Source organism: Coturnix japonica, chromosome 4, assembly GCF_054131305.1.
Source record: "Coturnix japonica strain WE chromosome 4, WE-NBRP24, whole genome shotgun sequence".
Taxonomy (NCBI): Eukaryota; Metazoa; Chordata; class Aves; order Galliformes; family Phasianidae; genus Coturnix; species Coturnix japonica.
In genome coordinates, this window is record NC_140666.1 from 31,071,008 (window position 1) to 31,097,363 (window position 26,356).

Here is a 26,356-nt window from a genome sequence, read left to right on the forward strand (position 1 = left end):
GATGACTCAAAGTTAAGGAATTCTGGTTTATTCCTGGTCACTCTCTTAAATGAGAAGATAACTTTTGATGAGTCTTATACTCTTTAGACCAACTACACAGACCTCTGTTGGGTTTTTGTCAAAAAAAGAAAGCACTGGTGAAATAGTTCAAAGGAATTTTTAGGATCTCCTAAGTTCTATTTTTAACTTAGTGCAAGCAGTTGAAAGCACTGTGGAAAAATTTGCCCATTCTTAGGAGTTCCTGCATGTGTTTAATCAGAAAATAAATATTTGGACTTGTTTTTATTATGAATAGACTGGTTTTGTTTGCAAGTTCATGCTGTATGGGATTCTAGTTAAACTGTTGCTGCTTAGGTGAGGTGTTGAAGGCAAGTCTCTCAGTGTTTATCCCTACTAGCAATTTCATAGTTCGTTAAGATAGTAGGACCCATTCCATTTCACTGAATTCAGTGCCCTTGGAAATTGCCAACAGGACACCCTTGGAAATATCTGGCAACATAAGACCAGCATTTATTGAATCTCTTTTGTTCAAAGAGCAGCTTTATTGCCAGTTCTCGTGTTCTTCAGGAACATGTTGTAACCCTGGCTACAGAGGATGAAATGATTCTTTGCCACTGCCTCCTTGGTCAGTTCTCAGGTGTGGAGTTTGTGCTTTTAACTGCAACAATAGTCCTGAATTCAGTGGGGTCACTTTGGAATTGAATGTGACTGTCCCTTGAAATCAATAGGCCTTCCCTAAATAAAAATTATATCTGAAAAACAGCACTGAAAAAATTACTAGGTTATCAGCCTCCCATCAGCCCTAATATTATGCATCTCTGAAGTATGTGTATGGATGGCTCATTAACTACAAAACCACAATTTTAGGCATGATATCCAAGTTCCTAAGTTATGTTTGACACACTGCTTCAGACCTATGCAACAAAATAACTTCTTTTTCCTGAGAGGCTATTTGGTTATCATATCACCAAGCTGTTTCATACGTTGGCCCCTAATTAGATTAGAACACCCAAAAGTTGATGTCATGAACTTCCCACTGTTTGAAGCAACATGTGAGATAGTTATGTGAAACCTATCAGAACTATTACCAAAACCTAATGTGCAACGTAGCTTTTAAGTATAAATGTATTTATAACTATTTGCTAGACTAAAAGTTGGCTTATATATTGCCATGGTTTTTTGGTTTTTGTTATCAGTATTCCACACCATAACGTTATGTAATGCACTAGGAGTTAAAGAGTTAATGCTGCAGCTCCATGGATCATCTGTAGTTCTGGGCAGACCTGTCTTAGTGGGAAAGAAGAACTACATACCCTGGAGAATTGTGCTTCTGTTTTCTTCTCAGAGAGAGGTAAAATCTGTCTGCAGATTACAAGATACCCTTTTCCCTTTCTGCTCATCTCAGTATTGTGTGTTCCCTAGATGGCTCACCTTCAGCAAGTAAGGCCTTTGGTTTTGGAAATACTCTCTCGTTTTATTTGATTTATTAGTCTCAATTCTAATGATATTGTATTATACTGTATCTTGCATTCTGATATTATATTTAGTAAATTAGCTTTCCTCCTCAGGTTGTTGCTGCTGTTTTTGTTTTTAGGCCCATTTCCCTACCTTTCCCCTTTCCTGGGGCACGTGTCTCTGAGTCCCCCCACCCCGCTGGTCATGGAACCAGGCTGAACCAGCCCATAAGCCATGACAACCATGAATATCTCTGTAGCAGTAACTAAATTCACTACGAATAGAGGTTTTTCTTAAAATAAGTCTTCAGAAAATGAAAACAAAGCTTTTTGATTAGATTACTCCCAAAAACGTTTTATATATATTTTAAGGTAATGTTATATACCCTGAATTTTCTAAAGGCTGTGTGAACAAGCTGACTACAATTACATTCTAGATAAATAGTTTACAAGCTACAATGTGTACATGCCTCGTTTAATGAAAAAATCACAAAAACTCAGATATTTCACTGGTTCTTCTCTAAGGCAGAACAGGTTCACTGAAGAAGAAAGGAGAAACTTGTGCCATGCTGCTTGTTTGTGGATATTAGTATCCTTATAGCCAGCAAGAGGTGACTTCAGTTTAACAGAGTGAAGGCTGTATGACTTAGAACTATTCATGCACTATGTCACTGAAATCACATGTAGTGCAGTCATGTGAGTTAGGCAGGACAAGAGAAAAGCTGTGCCAGAAACACTACTGGAATTTTCTACGGGTTTTATTCTGATCGTTGAACAAACAGAGACTTCCAGGTACTGTCATCTAAAGCTTAGGACTTCTGACTAGATAAGTCCTACAGTGGAGGAAAACAGATCTCATATAGAGTCATTGAGCAAAGCCTATCAAGAAATGGGGAAACTTGTTCTTTATGAGCTAATAAACCAAAGATGGAAAGACATTTTTGGTGGACTGCAAAGCAGGCAGGGTCAGGAAGCCTGCCCTGTTCTAGAGTGGAGGAGAGAATAGTTATTTTGAAAATGTGTGTTTTGGTTTCTGGAAGAAATTTGAATGGCTGGTACATAGGAATTTGGGCTGCAAGGGAGTGTGGACAGCATTTATTTCTTTTCTTTGTAGTAAGAGAGAAATTAGAAAAGAACAGAGATGTAAGGAATAATAATAATAAATAATTAAAATACTTTTGGGAGCATAATTACTTTTTTCATTTTGGTCTCTACAGGGTTTATTTGCTATATATATATATTTATATATATATAACCCTCCCCACCATCCCCACAGGTTTATCTCATAATAAGTGTAGATCAAAGAAATGAGACCATGCTGTGTGTTAAGGAAATTGAATTAAAATTGAAATTGTTACAGAAGATCTTACAGGATAAAGAGAGAAGTAGTGTGATTGAACAAGTGCAGGCAAATACACAAACTAACAGATGTAGCTAAAGAGATACTATATTAATGTAGCAATTATATTTAGGATTGTTCTTTTAAACAGTTTGCAAAGAGCAATGTTACTTAAACATGTCTCTTCTGAAGGAGCAATTGTGCTGGTAGTCAAACAAGGAGAATTAAAGGAAGGAAACTGTTAAATGCTGTAGAAGTGACTCCAGGTTTCTGCTGGAAGCTTGAGGATTTTGACCTTACCGTGAATTTTAAGATTTCTGCTTCAGCTTAGTACTTGTCTATTTAATGGGAGGTTAGTCTCAGGACAAGTCTATTTCATTTATGCCTACAGAAATGCTATTAGGAAAGATATTCTGTATATACTCTAAATAACGTTTGAGGGAAAAGATCTTGTGGTATTTTGCACTTTTTTATTTCTTTTTCTTTTTCTTTTTCTTTTTTTTTTTCTTTCTTTTTTTTTTTTTTTTTCACCTGTTAACAGTGAAAGTAGTTCAGTTTTGAATTCTGCTTTGTAATAAGCATTTATTTGTTACTTAACTATCAGATAATTAATTTGAGCTGAAGTGGAAAAAAGCCTCTACAGTATTAGAACAGAATGACTCTGGGCAGTACAGCTTGTCTGGTGTGTTCACCACATTTGGATTTCAAATACCTCATTATATCTTGTGTAATATTTAGAGGTGCTGAGGACTGGTTTTATCTGTTATGAAAGGGGCTGATTTCAGGATTTTGAAATCAGCCTTCACACATTGTAATAAAGCAACTCTAAAAAACTACTGCGGTATGCTGTAAGCAATTAAATATTTATAGCGCTATTGTTCAGGTAGAATTTCATATAGAATTAGAAATTTGGTACAGTTACAGTAAAGATTAGAAAGTATTAAAAAAAATCACTTTTCGGTGTAGGTGATAGAATATGGCATCATTTTCAATCAGCTGAATCAAGGATGGTACAGAACAGCTTACTCAAACAGTATGAACTTGCCAGAATATTCAGCATTGGCTTCTATGATTGTAGTAGCCAGAACACTTGAGTGAATGGGGGTTATGTCATCTTCAGTGTACTCTTCCACATAGTGGGTTTTGTCTCTTCCCCATTTCTGCTCCATTCTGTGAATATCTCTTTTTCTGTTAGAGGTGAGTTGAGAAAAATGAGGAATAGACAACACTTACATTTTTGAATCTGCTGGCTTTGTATTGGAGCATGGGGAGCAGATGGGAGCTGTGAAGAACAAACCAAATATTGCAAGGAAAAAGAGATAAATATTTCTAAGTTCCTTCCATCATCTTCTGAGACAAAAAACTCATAAACTCTCCACTGAACTTGTACAGTACTTTTGTAATTAATTTTTTTTTTTCCTGGATTTTTGTAACTTTTGAAAACGGTGTCATGATATTTAATAGCAGTAGCAATAACAACATCTGTGCAACATTTGAATGGCAATGGTTATAGCTGGTACTAATGGAAGAAAATATTTACATTTGTAAGGAAGCACAAGAGTACTTCAGTGTCTGCATGCCCAATGGTCTGTAACCAGAAACACTATTTTAAAGTAGCCTTTATAAGCATTTTTCTGCCATAAAATTGTGCAGAAGGCAGTGATCATTATAGATTTAAAGTAAATTACAGGATACATTTGAGACTAGATGTTACCTTTATATTGGGTGTTATTTTATGGTGTATCAATTTAAATGAGACTGTCTTGGGTGTTTTGGCATGTGAAGGGAGTGGCACTATACCCAGAGGTGGCTGCTATTTCTCTTTTTTACCTTTGTGATTTGACTGGGACTTCTTGTAATCTTTGGTGCCATGGATATTCTGCCTTTGTTTGGGGAATCTGACCCCTTTGTTGTTATTGGGTGAAAATTATAAATGACACCTTTTTGGTTACTACAGTCTCATGCAGGGTTTTATAAAGCAAGGTTATGGGAGTACTAACTTCTTAAGTATTGTTTTCACTCAGCTTCATGTGATAAGGAAGAGGCTGTCTGGTTTAAAGGTGTCAGAAATTGTGATTTGGTATACACACTGATGGCCTGAACCCCTTTATTCCTTGTATGTTATCTGTTACAACAGCAGTGTAAACTATAGCAAAACTGTTGCTGCACTTTGGGATGAAAAAATAAATAAATAAGACAAGGCTTAGTTGGAAAAAAAGGTGTATTGACAATACAATGTGGTCAATGGAGTGTATAAGTGATGTTATGAACATGTATGCCTGAAAGCTTGAAAGGTCCTTCTTACCCTTTAATCAAGATGACAAAACCAGCCTGATATAGTCAGTATTTCATTTTCTGTTACCCTTTGGGACATGGAACACACATCTTATTGTGCATCTGTGTTGTGGGGCCTCTGCTAATATTATTCCCCTCATGTATATGCAAGTGGAAGCATAAGAAAACATTTAAATCAATGAAGCTAACAAATAAACAGTATGTGGCTGATGCATAGCCTGTCAGTTAGAAAATACCATGTGTAGGTCATATTGATGTCTTCTGGTGTAGAACTGTACTGATTATTGACAGCAGAAGTCTGTGTGTGATGAACATCTAATTGGGATTATGTTTACATGGAACTGCAGCCAGATACCAACAGTAAGAAAAATGTGATCCATCCTCCTGCTATGAAAAATTTTATCTACTGTATTATAACCATAGTGGAGTTGATAATGCGTTCTAGAAACATGATATAAAACTTGATTTCAGAAATATGACCTATATGAGTATTTTATTTGACAGTTCTCTATGAAAAGTTGATGTGAATTATAGAAAATCATCTAAGGAATTTTCAGTTTTATCACTAATTTGGCCAATTTAATCTCCTTTCATCTTAATTTTAGGTTTCCCCTGATTATGAATATTGTTTTGTGCATAAATCTTGTATTGTAAATATTATGTATTGTTATTGTATGTAAATATTATGTATTTACATAAACTTGTAGAGAGCAAACAGAAGAACAAAGAAAAATGATCAAAAAGTCCTCCTTGCTTCCTGAACAGGGTTTGTTACAGCATGCCTTTTTGAAGGTGTTCCCAGGAAATTTGTCCAAGGTCCCAGAATAGCTGAATGTTTCAGCTGAGGCTACTGTAGAAGAATTTACCTGGCAGCTGAGTCTTTACTGAGAGCAGCGCTTTTATCATGGTAAAATTTATTTATCTGTACAGGAATATTGATACATTCTATACTGTTTTCTGAATTTTGGGTTAAGTCTTGTTGTTCTACATAAAAGCATTGCACTAAAGCTAATGAAGCTTCTTAAATTCCATAATAAATTATTTCTACTGTGTACAAATAAATAAATAGCTACTTCAAGCTCTGTTCAGCTTGAAAAGCAAGTGAATTCCCTCCAAAATAGAAGTAATCATACCTTTTGGATTCCAAAGGTAAAGTGTAGTTCAATATTATTGTAAACACAGCCAACACCTATCCTATTCTATGCATTTTTTTTAGCTCTGGTATGCTTGTAATAATCTTACTGCAGGAAATCAATGAAACTCATATTGCTCTGCTATCCACTTTTTCTGGCAAGATTATAACTGAGTGCTTTAGGAGAACTTAGTGTGTGCGTGCTTCATCCTGTGCAACCTTAGTTAAAATGAAACATTTGGTGTAAGAGATTGGATTGACATACATCTTAAAGCCAATTACATTTATAACATTGATATTCTTCCAGCTATTTATTTAGTGAAGACAGAGTCAAATAGCTTATCCTATGTATATCTTGATTTATTTTTTTTTTTGGCAAGTTACTTCATCTTTAATGTGGAAAGAAGTTACTATGTTTGCTTGATGATCTTTGAGGATTTTTCCAACCTGAGTAATTCTATGATTCCATAATTCTAATTATATAAGATCTTAAGGTACATTGAACTCACTGGGTTTTAGTCTTAATCTTATGGCAAGTTTTTTCTTGAGTCTAATATGCACAACTATGCACTGTGAGATTTAACACTTTTTTTTTTTTTTTTTAAATGAGTTCCTTAATAATATTTATTATTCCATGTACTTCAACTTAATTTTCTCATGAATAAAAGAGGACAAAGGTTGCCACTGCTACTCATTCCAGAGGATTTTGATCCTTTGCTTCATCTGCACTCATTGCCTGTTTCTAAGGGGTCAGTAGTCTGCCTTGAGTACCCTACATAGTTAAATTCCAAACCTGTGGAATAATTTCTTCTAAGAACAGTTTACTTTGCTTTCCCCAAATGATGCAGAATAACAATCACAAATGAATCCACTGGAATAAAATATGCTATAAATATCTTTTTAAAGCCTTACATCTGTAATTTAGCATTATGTTAATTAGGCTATTATTTTAAAGCACCACTTTACTTTCCTAACAAGTAGCCTGCAGCATCTGCATCTGTAAGCCATCTTGACACTCATGCTTGCCAGTGTTGTTTGCAAACAGACTTCTGGTGGATTTATTAATGAAGCCAAAACCATGATTACCATCTGAAATATTGTACCTCAGAGCAAAGTTACTTTTAGTTGATTACAGGTTTTTTAAGCTTTTCGTTATAACCACAGTATCCTGGTGGTGGCAGCAAAGTACATACAAGGAAAGGAATATGAGGTAAAATGAACATTAATGCATAAACTAGCAAGAGATTAATGATGCTCCGCAGTACTGATGACTGACTGAATGCATCAGCCTTTTCTAGCTTGAAATGACAGTGTAGGTAAATAGAGGGGTAATGTGTTTGTCTGTTGTTTTTTTAATTATACTGGGTTTGATCTGAATGCACTGAATTGCTTAGCAGCAGATGGGGGTTTTCTTTCGTTTTTCTCTCCCAGTATTTTATGAAAAAGAAACAAACAGAAATAGCTTTTTTTTTTTTTTTTTTTTTTTTTTTTTTCCCTCCCCATTGTTTTGCCCCTATGTAACAAAGTTCAAAACCTGTCTTTGCTAGTCTCCCTGTATTTTCAAATAGCTTTTCATCATTTGGGAACACCCACTTTTCAATCCCACTTGGTTTTCATGTCTTCTGCATTCTTAATGGTATGATTAACTGGCAAGGTGATTCATACTTCAGTAACAGATTACAAAGGACACCATATTAGACAGCCTAAGAGCCCTCTTTATTCCAAAGTATACATACAGTAATGACCCAGCAGACATGAGTTATAGCTTCTGTACCTTGAATAGCAAGAACAATGAGCACTGGAAGAAACATTATTAAAATGAAAGGGAGAAAACTCCTGGCTGCCAAATTGCAACTGTTGGTTTCAATGTTGAGCTTGTTTGTCAAAATACTGTTGGGTAGAATCAATAAAATGCCGCAGTCAGAATGTGCTGCAGGTTAGCAGTCTAATGCAGGAAAGTTCACTTCAGATCGATCTAAATGGGGATGTTTTTGTAAAGAATATAATATAACCTTTTGAAAATGTATAGCTGGCTTTGTTGGTTAAAAGAGAAGGCCTTGAGCATGGAGCCATTTATTTGCAGACACTCTGTGTAGGCGGTAATGGAACAGTTTCTCCATTCCCACTTTACCTGTATGCCTAAATCCCAGCTTGTGCAAAGGCTTCGGGGAATCAAGGAAGATTTCATGTTCAAGAGAAACTCAATATTTAGCCTCTCTGAAACAGTAAGCATAATAAGATTTTGCATGACGTGCTTACTGGGAGAAGGGATACATCTGGCAGGAAAGAGAAAACAAGCTTTAAGATCTTGCTTCCATCTTCTGGCTTTAGTAGTGAGAGTGGTAGGCAGCCATACCATCCAGCTACACCTGTAGGCCTTGTGGGGGTGACAAGAGGCCTTGCAGAAGGATCTAGCTAGGCTGGAGCAATGGCTGATCAACCATTGCATGAAGTTCAATAAAGGAAAATGCCAGGTTCTGCACTGGGATGGAGAAATGTTGGACACTGAATACTGTGAGCAGTTCTGGGCTCCACTATATAAAAGGTATGTTAAGGTGCTTGAACACATCCAGAGGAAGGTAACAAAGCTAGTAACAGAGCCGGAGGGCGTGTCCTGTGAGGAGAGACTGAGGACAGTGCTCATCAGTGTTCAAGGGCAGCGGGTAGTGCCCTTGCTAATCTGTTTTAACTGTTGGTTAACCCTGAAGTGGTCAGGCAGTCGATGTTCCTTTCCATACTCTGTTACTCCTCCATCTGAGTTTTTGCATGCTTTACACTTTTATCTAAGCACTGTTTTATTCATGCCTTTTTGTCAAATAAATGTATCAATGAATGTTATCAAGACTGTTTCTAAATATATTTACGACAGCATAATTATGGTAGTTTAACAGGCAGTTATGTTATGGCTAATGAGCACAAACAATAATGAACCTGTATGTTCTAAGCCTTTGTAATATTTTAGCTTACTTTAGGAGATGGTCATTGTCAGTGAAGTACTGAAAGCTATCACAGGCAGCTTGTTTGCAATCACTGACTACATATTTATTCCAAAGATAGGGGTGAATTGCAACATTCAGATAATTCTTATGTCTATAAAGGAGAGCCTTTGTTGTTCAGTCTCTTTCACAAAAAAAGTGCTAATCTGTGTAGGAAACATTACATGGATTTATTCTGAGACAAGTATTTCAACCAGAGCATTCACTTCAGGGAGGCCTGACAATCTTGTGAACTCCATTTTTAATTAATAAACATTTAGTTTAGCTTATGTGAAGCTTAACCTGGACTTGTATACTCTGTCAGTTTTGCAGCACTTTTACTTAAACTACTTCAAAATATGATTTGGTTTAATCCTAGACAATGTTTTGCTGACTAAATGGCCATAAATAACAGGATTTTGATCCCAAGTTTTTATATTCCAACAGGTTTCTAGTTGAGTATAAGTGTTTATTTTAGGAAGACATCTACACTTTTCCATCATTTAAAATGTTTACAAAATCAACTGCATCTTGTCCCAAGAGCTAACAATGATTACTGCTGGGGCGGGGGGGGGGGGGGGGAGAGGGGAAGAATAAAAAACAGAAAAGCATCTTTAATAGCATTTTTCAGCTTTGTCTTCAATCTCTGAATTTGTGCATTAGTCTGTTAGATTGAGTTGAGGCTTTTGTGGTTCTAGCTACAGTACAAAGTATTTGATCTGAATACTGATATGACAGTGTGCCTTGCAGCATGCCAATTATTTGATTGAATTTTACATATACATTTTGTGTCCCACAAAAATAAAAATAATATTATCCACTGCTAATCATGCAGTCTCAGACTTTTTTTCTGCTCTTATGCTATTCATCCTTTTGAACTAGGTTGCTGTCTTTTTCCTTAAGAGCTCAGATATTTAGTTTGATAACTCTGCATGTGTCTTCCCAAGTGTAGCAATGGGCTCTCTATGCACTGAAGGCTGTATCTGTATTCTACTGAAGATATCTTTGAACTAATGGTTTTCATAGCAGCTGGCCAAAATTACGCATGTAAATTGTGGCTGTAGATCTATTGATTACTTATTCATTAAGTGACAGGAACATATCTGTCTTTTGTCTTTAAATTTAAGACTGATATCTATACCTCTTTTTGCTCTGCTTTGGGCCTTCTTTTTGCACTGAGCAGCTCACGCTCCTAAATATGAATAACTAATAAGTGAAGGTTTTTTCCTTTTTTCTTTTTTTATTCCCCCACCCCTAAAGCTCAATCTAAAGATTCCCTTTTCTATTTATTCTGCATCTGTTTTTCTCACTGGGACTGATGAATCAGACGTGACAGCAGGAATGATTGTTAGAGGTTAGCAGGATGGTTAGAGCTAATACAATGAGCTGAGATAATGTCAGGCTGTACCAGTTATGGTCTTCCTAACAGACTGTTTTGTATAGGTAACTATTTAACTTGTGAATGACGATTTAGAGAAGCTAGAAGAAAGCAGTAAGTTGAGAAGCAAATAGAATGACCTGTCAGTTGAACAGATAGAATGGCAGACCACTAATACAGGCTGAAAGGAAGACTACAAATTCTTTGCAACTCATTTGCAGCTTTCAGAAACTTTGAAGCATTAATCTTCTGAACCTCAATCCTCTGACAAATAGGGCTGTCTTAAAGAAAATAAAATTTTTAATTCAATGAAAATAATTTTGATAATAGATACCACAATAGCAGTGGACAATAGCACAATCTTTATACCATTTTTTACAGGTTGCTCTCACTGCAGTCTTTTTATAGCATTATGATGATAATACTGTTGTGACATTCCTTGGATAATGAATGAATTTCTGCTGTTGTACTCTTGTTTAAATCCATGCACATCTTTTTGGTAAGTCATGCAGTTGAGTTTTCTACACTTTTATTATATCCACATTATTTCTCTCAACAATTTCTGTAACAGGGAAGAATCGGAAGAAATCTATATTATCAAGAAGGCAAAAGAAGATGTATACTTTAAGAAGGAAGGCTTGTATTAGGAGTGTAATTGTTATCACTCAATACATTCATGGCTTGCAACTTAGAAAGTCCCCAGGTGAAGGGTGAAACTGCAGCTGGTGGCTGATGACAGAGCCCTGTGGTGGTCTGTTTCTTAGCCAGGGTTAAACCCCTGGGGAGTCTCATGGATTCCAAAGACTGAGAAGCCTACTTTGAAATTGAAGGTGCTACAGCTTGGAAGCACACCCACACCCACTGCCAGCCAGTGAGAGTGTTACACAATTTAGATTCTGATGACATAGGTGAATTAAATGTGAAGAACTTGTGTGCCATCGGTGTCAATGGTCAATAAGTCTGGTTTGTAGCTTGCTGCTGAAACAACAGATTTCAGTCACATTCTTGGTGGACCACAGCTTGACTCTACTGTTCGTGTTTCCATCACTGCTTGTTTACAGTTTTCTATTTTTGTATTGTACCTTCAGTACTTAAGATATCCTACCCAGACTAAAAACTGCAGCAAAAAAATAGTAATTGCAATGGATCTCAGCTGTACAGAGCATTGAACTTAGTCCTCTTATGGCTTTCTGCAGTTTTTGAGTGAAAACACTTCTTTCTTATCTTGTTGGATGCCATGCATGAATTCAGGATGCCTGAGAGATTTCTTAAACCTTTAGAGTAAAGAACTCTGCCAGTATTTATGTAAAGGTAAAGACTGTCTTTAAGAGAGACAACTTCTGCAGTAGTGACTATGAACCATGAAATGAATTGAATGTGACTTCTACCTTTCCCCATGGATAGTCACATCTCTTTGAACTTCCCTATTTTTTTTTTTTCCTGAGTTCTAACAGATCCCCTTTACTGCAAGATTTATCACAGAAATTTATAATGCATTTCTTGTCTATCCTTCAGAAGAAGGAAGGAGAAAATTTGGCTCAGATGTAAAGTCATGACATGTAATGCATTAGTAAAAGGAAATCCAATATAAATTTTCATCACATTAGGAACTTTGCTGGGGTGTTTATTATAAGTAGCTACTGATGCTTGGTCTGTATGAATTTCTATTTTCTTAAAGGTGAAATTAATTGTGGATTTCAACTTGAGATGAACCCATTGAGGTAAATTGCATCTCTAGTTTTGAAGTGGATTTGTTTGTTTGTTTATTTGCTGTTTTTAAATTATTCTAAATAAAAATAAAGTTTTCTCAATTCTCTTGAACAGTAAACCTCAGGGATATCCAGGCTGGAATTTGAGATAAAACCCGTGAAGGTACTTTAAGTGCCACGTTCATCTGCATAGAGTAAGATCTTATGACATTGCTTCCTGCTGATATAAACAGAGGTTGTCACTTCAGTGGAATTTCTCTACTTGATGCTAACACAATCTAATATTTCTGTTCAACTCTAAATACATTTCATTGACATGGAAAAACATTTGGTACAATTTTACTTCAGAAAAAGAAAATACAAATGCATTGAGAACAGAGCCAATCGCTTACTTTTCCTATCACTCCCTTCTCATATAAATAAACGATCAATCTCTCCTCAAGTACAAGTGCCTAGGGGCTTTTACAAGATTATTGTGTAGCTGTTGCTTTTCCTTTTATATTAGCAGGTGTACCAGGCTGTTGTCGAAGACATGCTGACGTTACTTCAAAAATCAGAAATAATACAACTGTTAGTGCATGAAACAAAAGTGATAGTATCCCAGAATCAGTAATCAAGGCAGAAAGATAAATATTACTATAAAGTGTTTGTGAGCTCTAATAATAAGAAAAAAGGAAATGAACCTAACCAGTGTGCTGATATGAGATTTAGCAGGTTCTTCCAGGCATGCTATATGGTCTCCAGTTGTTTCTCCATGTAATCTACAAGGCTCTACCTTGTTTGATAAAGCACAAGTGCTGAGGCTGTCATCCAAGGCAATTAGATATTTATGTTTTATGGTACGATAGTCCTCACATAACCAGTGTTACCTTATGTATGCATATATGGGAAATAATGTTTTCCAGTGATGACCCATAGAGACTTTTCAGCTGTTTTTGCCCTTTTACCATCACTGATGCTTCTGTCATCATCTCATCATTATACTGAAAACATGGGATTCATTTTCTGTCTTTATTTCTTAGTTGTGAAGGTTGCTTCACTACTAGTTTTATTGCTATGGATTTTCAGCTGTTGCATCATACCACTAAGGAATCTAAAGTAATATTGACAATGTGAGACACCCTAGGGAAAGCAAGATCATTAAGAAATTGAGGTGGTTGCAGCAATTGTTCTTGTTTCTGGTGGTCTATCCCATTTTTGAGTAACACTGGCATGGAGTGAAAATGTCTCTGTCATAGTCTGGAACATCACCTAGAGCTTCCCTTCAATGAGATTTACTCAAAGGTTTTCTCTTCTGGTTTTCATGACGGCAACTATCAATCAAAGTCACTTCCTGTTCATTATCTTTGTGCCCTTTGAATAGACTAGAGAAATCTTTAATTAGTATTAAATGCTTGCCAAGAGTGGACATAAGGGGAAAAAAATCTGTCAGTCAAGGTGCAAGTTTAGTGTAGACAGTGACTTATAATGAGAGGACACTTGAAAGAATCAAATAAAATGAATTGGAAAAGCAGAAGTAATTCACAGAGGAAAAAGTTTGAATGAAGAGCAAAAACTGTATGTTCCTTTCCATTCTGTGATCTAATGTAAATTACACTGATTGCATTGGAGGTAGGGAGATTACAAAGAGAGGACATTGTGGCTTACTTTATTTTGGGGCTTTTTGGTTATAAACAAATGGATATGGCTTTTTACCTTTGATTTTTATTACCTCTTTTTCTTCCTTTTTTTTCTTTGATTGAAACATTAGGCTGGATTCTTCTGGTAATAAGCCTAAGCTGGTTGCACTTCTTGCTTTCTCACCCTCCCCCCCTTTTAAAAAAGTAACGTATTTTTATTTATTTATTGTAAGAAAACTACTGAGATGATCAGAAAATACCTGAATCCTGGTATTTAAGATTCTCGTTTGCACTGCAGTTTCTTATCCAGGGAATGTATCAATTCAGTTAATTGTATTTCACATACAGAAATTAGATTTTTGAACTTTATTTCTTCTTTGTGTTTTCCATGTCTTTAATTGTGTCTTTTAACTCAGATTGGATCAATAGATGCTCAAAAGGAATGGAAATATATAAACTAAATGAGGTTATCGGGTAAAAGCAAAATGCAGAGTAAGATATTAATTGATCACCTGATTCCTGGAGTTCTGCTGATGTACGATTGCTTATAAGTTATAAATAGAAGGTTACTACTGAGTGCTACAAGGAGCTAAGTTATGCAACTTGGCCGGAAAGGTATGAAATGTAATGGGAGCCAGCTTGAAAGCTATTTGAGGTTTTGCTCCTTTGCAGTTTGGAGTGAAAGCAAATTCTCAGTTGTAAAGGAGCTCCATAAACATAATTCACTGAAATAAGAGGGTGATAAAAGAACTTTTCTTTCTTTTTTTTCCCCCTTAGGATAAATTACACTGAAATCTACAGAAATGTTCTTTTCTAGTTTGAGAGTAAGTGGGCTTCTATAATAAACATTTCTGTAACATACAGCTATTTTAGCCCAGACAGCTCAATTAGGGTTGTGCAATAAAATGCAACTTCTGTGCACTTGGTGAGCACTTAATGTGACTGAAAGCCTGTTAGCAAGAAATCTCATAGAAAATAGGTCCTGTCGAGTGTTTAAGGAAATTGAATTGGCATATATTTAACTCACAGGTCTGAAAAGCAAGAGATTTCTGGCTGCTGAGTAATTTAATTATATTGTCATATTTGACTTTTCCTGTTTGAGCCTCCTTTATTCATTATGTTTAATACATTGAGAGCTGTGCAAAGTGGATGGAAGTTTCTCATGCAAGATGATAAAAGTGGAAAACATAAAATTAAGCCTGACAACATTTTTCTCGTTTCATAGTTATCCATAAAAATCCAACCTTCTCATGTAAGCAATAGGCTAATATTTGTGACCTGTGTGTTCATTGGAAAATAAAGGTTTTTTTTTTGTTTTTTTTTTTCCTATTTTACTCTTCAAAGATAGCCTCTGATAACAGAGAAAACAACATCCAGTTTGTATAGTTTATATAGTTCCTATCTAAACTATTATGTAATTATCTTTAACATGTCTTTAACTAATTATAACATTCTTTGTTCTCTTAAACTTTTGCTTCTTTCCCACAGTTACAGTCCAAGAATCCCTGGCTGGTTATAGCCCACTGTGTAATGAATGTCATTTCTGGTTTGCTCTTGCTGAGTTGTGTGCCACCTTGGACATACTACTCTCTAAGAGGAGTTACTCATCCAGTGTTAGATATCTATAAAAAGCAAGAATTTCTTTATTGAGTACTTTTCAGGGAGGTGACAGTGATTTAGCTGTATCAAAACATTTATTTGGGGATGGGAAGAATACCTGCTTTTTTCTAATGACTCTAAGGACAGCGTAGAGGGCTTGCTTAGCCTACCAGTGTAACAGGCAGAGTATATATATAATATACTCGAAGAAAGACATATCAAATCTCTCCAATTACTTATTCTCAAGACAAACTAGAGGTTTGGCCCTTTATTTGTGGAATAAATATTTCTAAGGTGTCAGGTCGAATCTTAAAAAAAATAATTCTGCTAATTCAATGAGGAGGTCTCTACATAGTTTTTGCATAAAGAAGATGGTCATAATTCTGCACTGTGTTTGTGTCTGTTAGATGGGATCCATCAAATGAGGTGACTTGCAATCTTGAGAATTCCATCTTGTTTCACTAAATATACGTTTAATTTCAAAGAAAAGTGTGGGCAGGCAGGCTGCTGTTTCGTCTTTAGACAAGATTTATTCTGAATGTTTTGAATGATCAAAATTGAAATGACATTTTTTGGCATCTTTATCACCATTTATAACTGATGATTTACTCTCGAGTGTCTCTATAGTTAGATAAGGTATCTGTTATCTGTCTCCTACTCAGGACAGATTTTACACCAGTGACAATAAACAGTGAGGAGACTCATTTTTATTATGGATCAAATAACCATCTGCAGGCAGCCAATGTTACTTTGGTAATTGCTATTGTAGCATAAACACTTAAGAAACTGTATACAATGTGAGATGGATGCTCAGCAAGTACTGATGATAGTTCACGCTGGTATAGCTTGTGGCTGCCAGATTCATCTTGTCACAGTGAGAAATTGCTATTTTCTTAAGGGCAGAAAACAGATAGAAAAAAAAACAAAGTTTGGGATGCTATTTTGAGACAGTAACACTTGCAAATGTATTTGTAAGTTTACTCTTTCTGATGCACAAATAATAGAAAGACAGACAATGTTTTGGCAAATATTATTTTTTAAAAGGAACACCAAGTGATTATGAAAGCTCTTCTAATTTTCCTCTTATTTCTCGGCAGGGAAATTATCAACACTTCTGAGTAAATATTGAAATGCTGCAATTTTCTTTAGAAGAGCCAGTCAAATATTTACTGTTGTATATAGCGCCCGGTTTTCCATTACTTGCCAGGGTATCTTGTTTATTGAATGTTTTAGTTGTACATTGAGGAAGGTGATTTTGTGCTATGGTAAGTAGTTTAAACATTGTATTTTTGAAAATAGTTTAAGACTAATAGAAACAGATTTTAAAATGAATCAAATAAGCCAGTCTGCTGCCTGCTAGTGCCTCTGTGACTCACAAATGCTGCTGTTGTGCTTATGAAGCTTGGCTGACTTAAAATAGCGATTCTATTTCTTAACAAGAGATTAGGCACATCACCACTTTTTCTTCTTAGTGAGTTCACTTTACTGTAAACATCAGGTGACACCGTAGGCTGCAAAGGTTTCATTAAATGATCTACATTTGATCTTGTTCAGCACATTTCTGAAGAAAAACTTTGGTGGGCATCACTATTTTTACTTGCAAACCTATGTATTTTTGAGTGTGAACAAGGACGTATTACTGTTGGGCAGTTACATCCAGATATAGAGATATAAAGTAGAGTTAGGAATGAATGCATAATGTGAGAATTGTTATGAGAAGCTCTACAGGGGATATGTGAGCTCTAAATGAATTTAGGATAGACACTTGCTGGCTGCTGTACTGTCTGTAGCTCAATTACACGGAAGAGATATTGTTCAAAGGAGTAGGATCCTTATTTTTAGTCCCTTCATTCTAACCAGTATTTGATTTGAGAAGAGAAACATGTGCACCGTGTTACTTTCATCTAGTGTAACAGTACAGTTGAAAACAGCTTGGACCTTTCAGCCACTCAACTGTTAGTTCTGTACTGATATGCCTGAAATAAGAACTTTGTTGCCTCAGGCTGCCTCAGCAGCCACTGAAAGGAGATATGCACACTCCAAAATTCAGTCATGCTGTTGAAGATCTGAATTGCTTTGTGAAGGTGTCCTTCTTTAACGATTATAGAGGATGTGTAAGGTAATTAAACACCTACCTACCTTTGGTACCTCAATTAAATGTGCTGATTCTGACCCTTAGCTCTGTGAAGTTCATGCTGAATTATAGTCTCTCATCTAAGTGCAATCTGAAAATTGATGGAAATCCACAGTATTTACTAGAATTTGATGGAGAGGCTGGGAGATTTTGAGGGGTAATTTTGAGATGCGGTTTAATTCTGAAGAAAATCAAGTAAAGACTGTATACCAATTTAATTATATATTGTATACCAATAGTAAAGATTCTATACCGAAGACTGTATACCAATAGTAAAGATTCTATACCGTGAGGGACATTCCCAGGAAACCATTATGAATCTTATAGCTGGGTTTGTGTACATATCTACCTTTAAGAGTAAAATGCTGATATAGATAGGTTCGAAATGAATTGTCTAATAGTAAGATGGAAGGTTGAGTGCCTAGCTCTTGACACCAGCAGAGACTGTGGATTCTGTGATGGCCAAAGCATCATAGCACAGCTAAAAACCAAACAACTGGTGTTCAAGGAGCATTTAGATGTTGTACTAAGGGACAAGGGAGATACTGGTGGTAGGTGGACAGCTGGACTGGATGATCTTGGAGGTGTTTCCAACCCTGGCAAGTCTATGATTCTAACTAAAAACATGATAAGTGGTACTGAGGCAGATATTAAAGAAATTGGCTTTAAGGTCTCTGACTGTGAATGGGGATTGGGTCTCTTTTATTTCTACTGCTTTTAAATTTTTAATTCATACACAATGCACTGATAGGTGAAGAATTTCCTAATTTATTTTAGAAAACTTAAAGTGTGGTCAGCCAGGACTATTCTATTGGAGGAAAGAAAAGGTGAAATAACATTTCCCCAGAACAGAAACAAACAGAAATCTGAAAGTAGAAAGATATAGAAGTATTTGAGAAAAACATAAAATACTGAGGCTTGGATAACTCTTATAAAGCAGAAGATGCCTGCTAAAGGTGTTGGATCCATTACTACTGGAGTGAGAACAATGCTCTGTATGGCGTAGATGTCCCTTATCAGTGCTTACAGTGTATTTCTTAAGGTATAAATTTTTAACAGAAGCTCAAGCTGCAATAAATCTTAAAAGGTAAGCAACAAGATTTGTGACTCCCTAACAACATTCCCCATTGACCCTGAAGATTTCTTGACTGGAAGCTGATGGAGAATTAAAGCTGCTTTAAAAATAGCACTGACTGCCTTCACTTGCTCTCCTCCATGGGAGAATTCTGCCAGCGGTGGCTAAAGGATGAGGGAAAGCGGTAAGAGACGGATATTCTTTGTTCCAAAAATCCTTTGTGCCACTAGGGCAGAGGTTTCTGTTCATAATTTAAGGCCCTGCTAAGAAGTGTGGTAGAGTGTTAACGCTTCTGTGGTTTTAACAAAGCCTATTAAAATCATGTTTGCATATAACTGATTTCTGATGTTTTTCAGAAGTACCTTTCCAAGTGAAGACAATCCTTTCATGGAAACAAACAAAACATCCACTTAGAGAGAGTTTTCTGTAAATATATGCTAAGATGTTGCCACATTATAAACAATTATACTGGATAACTGATAGTTTTATACATAACCAATGCTCTGACAGAGCTATACGGAAATTGAACAAAACCTGTCAGGAAGTAAACAGAAGCAACTGTTTCATCACAATAGAAAACTGAACAAGATATGTTTAGCTCATAAGGGTAACCTAACATTTGAGCTGCTGAAGTATGATTTGATAGAGCTGATTTTGATTTCAAATGAATAACTTAAAATCTTTTAGAAGACTGCATATGTAGATGAACTCTCAGTCTAAACATTTGGCTAAAAACAGTCCACCTCAGAAGAGAGGTGGGTGTGAGTGCACCAAACACCTGGTTTTGAAAGCAAATTGCTTTGTTAAATTATGGATTTGTTATTGAATATAATATACATATTTTACAAATGTATAAGTTCCTACTATTTAATACTTTGAATTGATGTTAAGGAGAGATCTTCATAAGAGGCAAAAACACCTAGAATTCAGTTGTAAAAATGCCTCTTGTGCCAGTTATCTCCAGGACTTGTTCCATTTGTCTTGAGGAGGCTGAGTGGTGTGTGTAAGTCCATCAGTTTCAAGGGATTTAGAATAACAGAACCCAAGTTAGAATGGACCCCAAAGCTGGTCCAAAAAACAGGTTGTTTCAGTGAAGACTGCATATGTGTATATACTTGAAGCATACAAAACATTTAGAAACATTAGGGCAAAAAAAACCAACAAATATTTCTTTAATGTGGCCTGAACTCAAGATACCTTTTCTTCTTCCTAGGGTTGTTGAAATAAGAAACTTGATCTCTAGGAAACCTGATTTTTAGGATGCCACCATGGTGGCAGAGGAAATCAAAGTCTGCTGGTGTGGAAAATTTGTATTTGTTGTACTTTGTTTCTCTGTTTCTGGTGGTAGAGGAAAAAAATCAGTCAATACCTAAATCCAAACGTGGATCCAAATCTTAGAAAATTAAGTTGCATCCTCTGAGATTTTTCTTTTTTCTTCTGTAAAAGGTAAATATTAGGAAAATATCCTTCTGTAATTAAGCTAACTGGAGTTCTGTAGATGGAAAACACAAGAGAGACTTGAGCCAATGGGAAACTAGTTGCAACAAGTCGCAGTAGGCTTTGTATTTGTTCCTCGAAGTGCAAAACACAGCTATTAGTTGCCTGTAAATGGAAACAGAACTTGTGACAGGGAGTTAAAATCATCAGCTAATTCACAGGTCACTTTAAGACCAATTTTAAGGGTAAACAGGACTCACGGGCTCAGAGATGTCTCCAGAATAGTGAACAATTTATTCTGAGCTCTGATTTTCAGGAGAGAAAGATGCAGCAAGCAGGTTCTTTATGGTAATATGTATTTTATGTTTCCTATGGTATATGAAACACGAGATTCTTTATTATTTTGAATTATTGAACATCATTTAAATTCATATGGAAACAAAGATTATTTCCCAAAGCATTTATTTTCTGAGCTGACTGAGCCATTTCTCTTGACATGTATCAAGCTGATTGAAAGAGAACATTGAAAATGAAACCTCTGCAATTTCATATACCAAGATTAGAGGCAGAACAAATAATGCAATGCAATGTAATCAAAATTAGAAGAGATTTTCACCTGAGACTAGGCCAGCAGATGGCAAATATAGTTCAATGTAGAGAAATGTAAGATAATTAAAGTTGAAGTTAGGAACTAATCTGGGGGATACATGCTAAATGGAGCAATCATCCAGCACGGTGATCAAGAAAAAGATTTGGGGATTATTCTGGAAGAAATTATTGAAACCACGATCCTGTTGAACAGTATCAGTAAAATAGACAAATTTCATATTTGGTTGTAAAACAAAGTGTGAAGATATAAGATCGAGGAAGGGGATAGCAGACACTGCTGAAGCTACTGAAATTCACTGGCCTCATCAGGGCAGAGGAGAGGTGGAGGATCACCTCCCTTATCTTGCTGGCAATGCTATTCCTAATGTACTCCAGGTTGCCATTGGCCATGTCAGCCATGAAGGCACACTTCTGGCTCAGGGTCAGCACAGTGCAATATGTTTATTAAAATGAGAGCAAACTGCCCTAGTCTCCTTTGATTACTGTCTTTTAAATTTATTCTCACATCCAGACAAGGGGGATGTTTTTGCAGTGATATGAACTGTCGGAAAAAGCATTGTGCTTGCTGACATTTTCCATTCATGATCCTGTGAATAAGGACTTCAGTGATGTGTCTGTTCTTTTGATGTTTTTTGAGGAGCTGGATCTAAAGTTCATTATACTCTGAAAGAATATTTGCACTGATGTGCCATGAGTAGATTGATCATATGTGTTTGTTTGTTCCAGCTGCTGGGGGAAATTTGTACGCTGCTAGAAAACTATTTATGTGCATGGTTTAAGGCACCTCTGGAAGTCTGATCATGTATGAATTTCTACTTGAGACTCTCCTCCCGTGTAACTTCATGATTGTTATACAGACTGTTGTTCTCAGGTTTTTGTGGAGGCAACCTGATATGATTTTTCAATGTTTCTGTTAAATACCTGTAACAAAACCCTCTAGAGCATCAGGGACTGGAGGAATTTACAGATTGAATTTGAGAGCCTCTCAGCAAAAGATTCCATGATTTCTTTAAAATGTTGCACCTTATTTTACCTGATTGCTCAAGTAGCTATTTATATTCCCAAGACTTTGCCACAGGTGTATTTATGAAAACTTTAAAGCTTATCTGAAAATAAGAATAATTGCTGACGGGGTACATGCAAAAACTCATTCTGTCTGAAGTAGTTCTACACTCTTAGTAGGTTCTCTTTTGAGAACCTACTAAGTGTGGTGGTTGGTACCAGGTTTTGGTTTTGTACTGTATTAAGCAACTTTTTTGTCTTTGTCTGACCCTCAGTTGTCTCTGATTACAGAACAGCACTCTGTATCTGAGCAAACTGAACTACACAAATATTCTGAGAGGAAGGACAGAACAGTTCAAAGTTCTTCCAGAGAGATCATGTGCCAGAAACTGCAAGAACACTCAGAAATTTTAAATGGCACTTCATTGTTTAATATATAAACACGGGAAGAAGGAAAACAGTCATAGAAGTCTTATATAAAATAACATCTTGCTTGACTCTGTTGGTATATCTAGCTAGTTTTCAGTTAACTCACACAGAGGAAGCCAAGTGTAAAACTGCCCTCCATCTAAAAATAAGCACAATTGATAGTTGTTTCAACAGTACCTGAGCAAAAGGAGAAAATTCTGCTGAGTTTGTCTTGCATGAAGAAGAAACCCAACCATGCGTTTTAATACTGCAATTATACTGCGGGATGGGTGAATTCTTCAGTGTGTCCTGGGGATCCTGAAAGGTCTGGTGAAGGAACTGAAGTGTTCTTTTGCTGATGTCCTCCACCATACGGTCCTGGACCTCTCTCCTGCTGAGGCCAAGGTACAAGTTTCATTACAGTATGGGAATGACTGCTAACAAAGTATCTAACTAGACTGGAGAACTTAATAGTGCTCTTATATAATATGTAATGTATAAACTCTATCAGTTCAGATATTCACCAGATTCCTTAAAGAATCTGTATCTAAACTGGAAGTTAAGATATTACACAAGATGTGACTGAAGCATACTTGCTGTTTGAAGCACTGTATGGTTGTATTATACTAGGTTCTTTGTTGCTAGACTTTTTCATTTTTTTTTTATTTTTTTTATTTTTTATTTTTTAATGTGTATGGCACTCTCTGATACCTAAAAGTATAGCCAACTCTTTCCAGGCTTAAATTACTAAATTATGAAAGTACAAACTTGATGCAGCTCTGCTGTAGGGCATGTATTTGAGAGATACATTTATGGATCCAGTTTCATAAGGACTGAGATAGCTGTGATTTTTGTACCGGAGGCAAGTGGAAGCACCTAGACCTGAGGCTGAGGGTTACTGAGTTAGCAACTTGAGGTAGTGAATAAAGTTGTAATTTTTGAGGTCTCTCTCTCTCCACTGTTATACCTTTTGTTAGGATGTATCCAGCAGCTTTAAAGAAAGCAAAATAAGTTCCCTGAGCACACCAGTCTCAGAAGCACTTCATGAGTCTTGGTCTTCTGAATACAGTGTGGATTGTGTTCTTCCATTCTCAGTTTGGTAATTAATGTCTTTTCTTCCAGCACCATGTAGAACACTCCAAAAACCCTTGATTTTATTAATAATACCCTGTATCATATATGTATATTAGTAAAACTGGCCATGGTATTTTTAATGCTAGAGCTTATTATTACTTTCACTGAATCTTGTGAGCTAGCACAGACTAAAGCTAAAGACTGTTTTCACTTAACATGTGGGGATGTGTGTTACTTTGTTCTTAATTGTAAGTCATCACATGGCCTGAATGACAGGAAGTATTACTTCACAGGAGGATTTAAGTCAATTTCCACCTAAACAGATCTGCTTAGTCCCATTTTCAGTCTCCATATTATGGTTTGTAAGTATGACAGTGTGATTTTGGTTTTGTCCTGGAGAAATGATGGGATGAAGGAGGGCTTCATAGTGATATTACACCGATTTCTGTTGTGGGCCACTTATGACTCAGGAAGGGTCATTCATTATTTTCTACAGTAGTCCTTTTGGCTTTAAAGGTTTGCTCACTTAATGCAAAGCCATTGGTTGCATGGGCAGCTTCCTTGCTGCTCTCTCAGGAGGTCTTAGAAGCTACAAAGTCCTCCATCCTTGTCTTCTGAGCACTGAAGGGTCTTCACTCTAATAACTGCAGAGAGGGTAGAAAGTGTGTTCCTTCTCTTCCATAAAAATTTAGTAGATAATAGTCACAGAACAGTGAAACTCACTGGCTAGGTTGTTAGTTCAAGTTCTCTTCTTGATACAGAGAGATTTAATAAATCTATGCATGGTATGTGTTGTACTTTCATTTCTCATGTTGTTTCAGGCTAGCAGCTCTAACTAAATTAGATGTCAAGTACCTGCTGTTTTCTCCTCATCTTTATTACAACATTATTTGACATTGAGACATCTCTCTAAAAGTATTCAGAAATGAATTATTATCATAATTAGCTTGTCAAAGATAGTGACACTCTTATGGAAAGGAAGTAAGTCAAACAGAACAAATCAAGTTGGCAAGGAAAACAAGAAAAAGACCAAATATCTCCCTGAAGTTCCAAAGCACAGCAGTTTGGCTGCTTCCTGGCAGGGGAAGCTCAGCAGGACTTTACATTCCAGTTTCATTTAATCACTGCCGCTGCTGTCACTCATCAGAAAAGAAACTGCTTTCAAACCAATTGCAAACCATCACAAATAGATTGCTACCACACAGGGATCCATACAAATGTCACCAGAGAATATTCTGAGAGGGAAATGAATTACACATGTTTTAATTTGAAGCTTTCCCCTCTTGTGGGCAACTTTACGTTACTACCATAGTCAGACAGCACAGTGCTTTCCCATATAGGATAGAAACAGAGAAACTCAAACACTCAGATTTTCAATATTTCTGCTTGTATTGTAGGAGTATCATTATCCACTGGTGGAAATCACTTGATGTCAGTGGTTTAATTGTTGCACAGCTGGAATAAGCAGTGACTTTCTGTATTACGGATAGATAAACTGTTACTGCTCTGTGCATCTCTTGCCATACGTTATTCTTTGGATCCTGGGGAAAATGAGCCATCAGTCAATGATCCATGCATTAGAAGAAGCTTTCTCTGGAAGTATTAGTGTACAAATGTGGATAACCTTTTTCTTTTTTCAAACAGATATACGAGGTAAATTTTGCTAAGAGAACTGGTGGATTTCTCTCATTTAGTGAAGAAATATGAAAGTAGCCATTGATGTCTTCTATCTGGTCAAGCAATAACCATGTGTTCCCAGTTGGAATTGCTTCTTAGGATCATTATTCTGCTGGAAGCAGATATGAGGCTTCTAGGAAACACCAGTTTTCTGTATCTTAAATAGTGAAAAATTATTCTAAAAATTGTATAGCTCAGTATTTGATTGATTGAATGTTCAATTGGATGAAGCACTACAGGGCTAGGATTTATTAATCAAATTTATACAATGGAAGCCTTTACTTTTCAAAATTGGAGAGCAGTGATTGGTGTGAAGCACGAGCAATAACTTGAATAAAAATAGTTCTTGTCATTCATAAGGAAAAAGGAGAGAATAGGCAACAAGGGAGCACTGACTGCTGTATGTTTCATGTGGAAGAATTTTTGTAAGTCTGAAAACCAAGAAAATCTGAATTGTAAAAGGAAAACTTCAAGTGAGGCAGTATAGCTCAAGTACAAACTTACCCCCAAGTTTTATGCCTTGGGGCGTGCAGTCCAATATCAAATGTGGTAAATATTTCCTTTAACCCTCCAAAAATAACACATTGCTGAGGTACTTCTTGAATTCTAGGCAAATAGTGACAGACTGATGCTATCAAGTTATTTGTAAAATCAAGAATTGTCTTTTGTAAACAAAAGAAGAAAAAAATGGTAATGGTCCTACCTTAAATTATTGATTATTGAGAAATTTGAAACTGCTGGGGGAAAAAATAATGCTGTAAGGGGGATGAGATACTGAAGACTGGTCTGGGGAAGTGATACCTATTTGCAGCAAATGCTGATGCATGTTTTGTATTGCAAGGGGGCATGTGATGTTTTCTGCTGTTTTCTTGTTTGAAATAAGGCAGTGACTGAGTTTAGTTATGATCTTGGCCAGGAGAAGAAATCTTCCATTAAATCACTTTGATTATAGTGTTCTAACAAGCAAGCCTTAAACATACATATTTCTTAAAGTTATGCTGTTTATGAAAGTCCTATGAGTTCTGATGCAAGACAGAGAAGACCATTTGCTTGTCCCTCTCATTTTTCAAGGTCTATCCTTTAAGGTCAGATTTTGGCAACAGGCAGAATAATTTAGAACCAGCTGGAAAAATTTTGAAGAGAAAAGCATATTTGAAAATCCTGCAAGATTTACAACAGTGCAACTCCATTAAAACAGAATCAAGTGATTCAGGGATCACCTGATGAAATGGTGATAGCACAAAGACAACGAGATATGAAGTATGAGGACTGCAATGAAAGAAATGCTTCCTATTTTATTATGCTGGCCCACAATGTCAGTGGCAGATGTTGGTGGTATGGCAGTAGGGACTGAACTTTCTCTCCAGTATTCCATTCAATTTTGTTGTTGTGTTACACATAACAGCAGAGGGGCAGTCTGACAAAATGGCATCTAACATG

At 36.2% G+C, this 26,356-nt stretch overlaps 1 long non-coding RNA gene across 4 annotated transcripts in view; it reads left to right on the plus strand.

Annotated features, from left to right (window-relative positions):
• Nucleotides 1-26,356, plus strand: part of LOC107313086 (uncharacterized) — a 58,099-nt gene continuing 31,743 nt past the window's right edge. Inside the window, exon 1 of one of the 4 annotated variants that reach the window (XR_014945255.1) lies at nucleotides 1-1,351. This is a non-coding gene — a long non-coding RNA (uncharacterized LOC107313086). Of the gene's footprint in view, nucleotides 1,352-21,779; nucleotides 22,571-26,356 lie in introns of those variants that run through there. The other 3 variants (XR_001554789.3, XR_001554791.3, XR_014945256.1) reach the window with 3 other exon arrangements.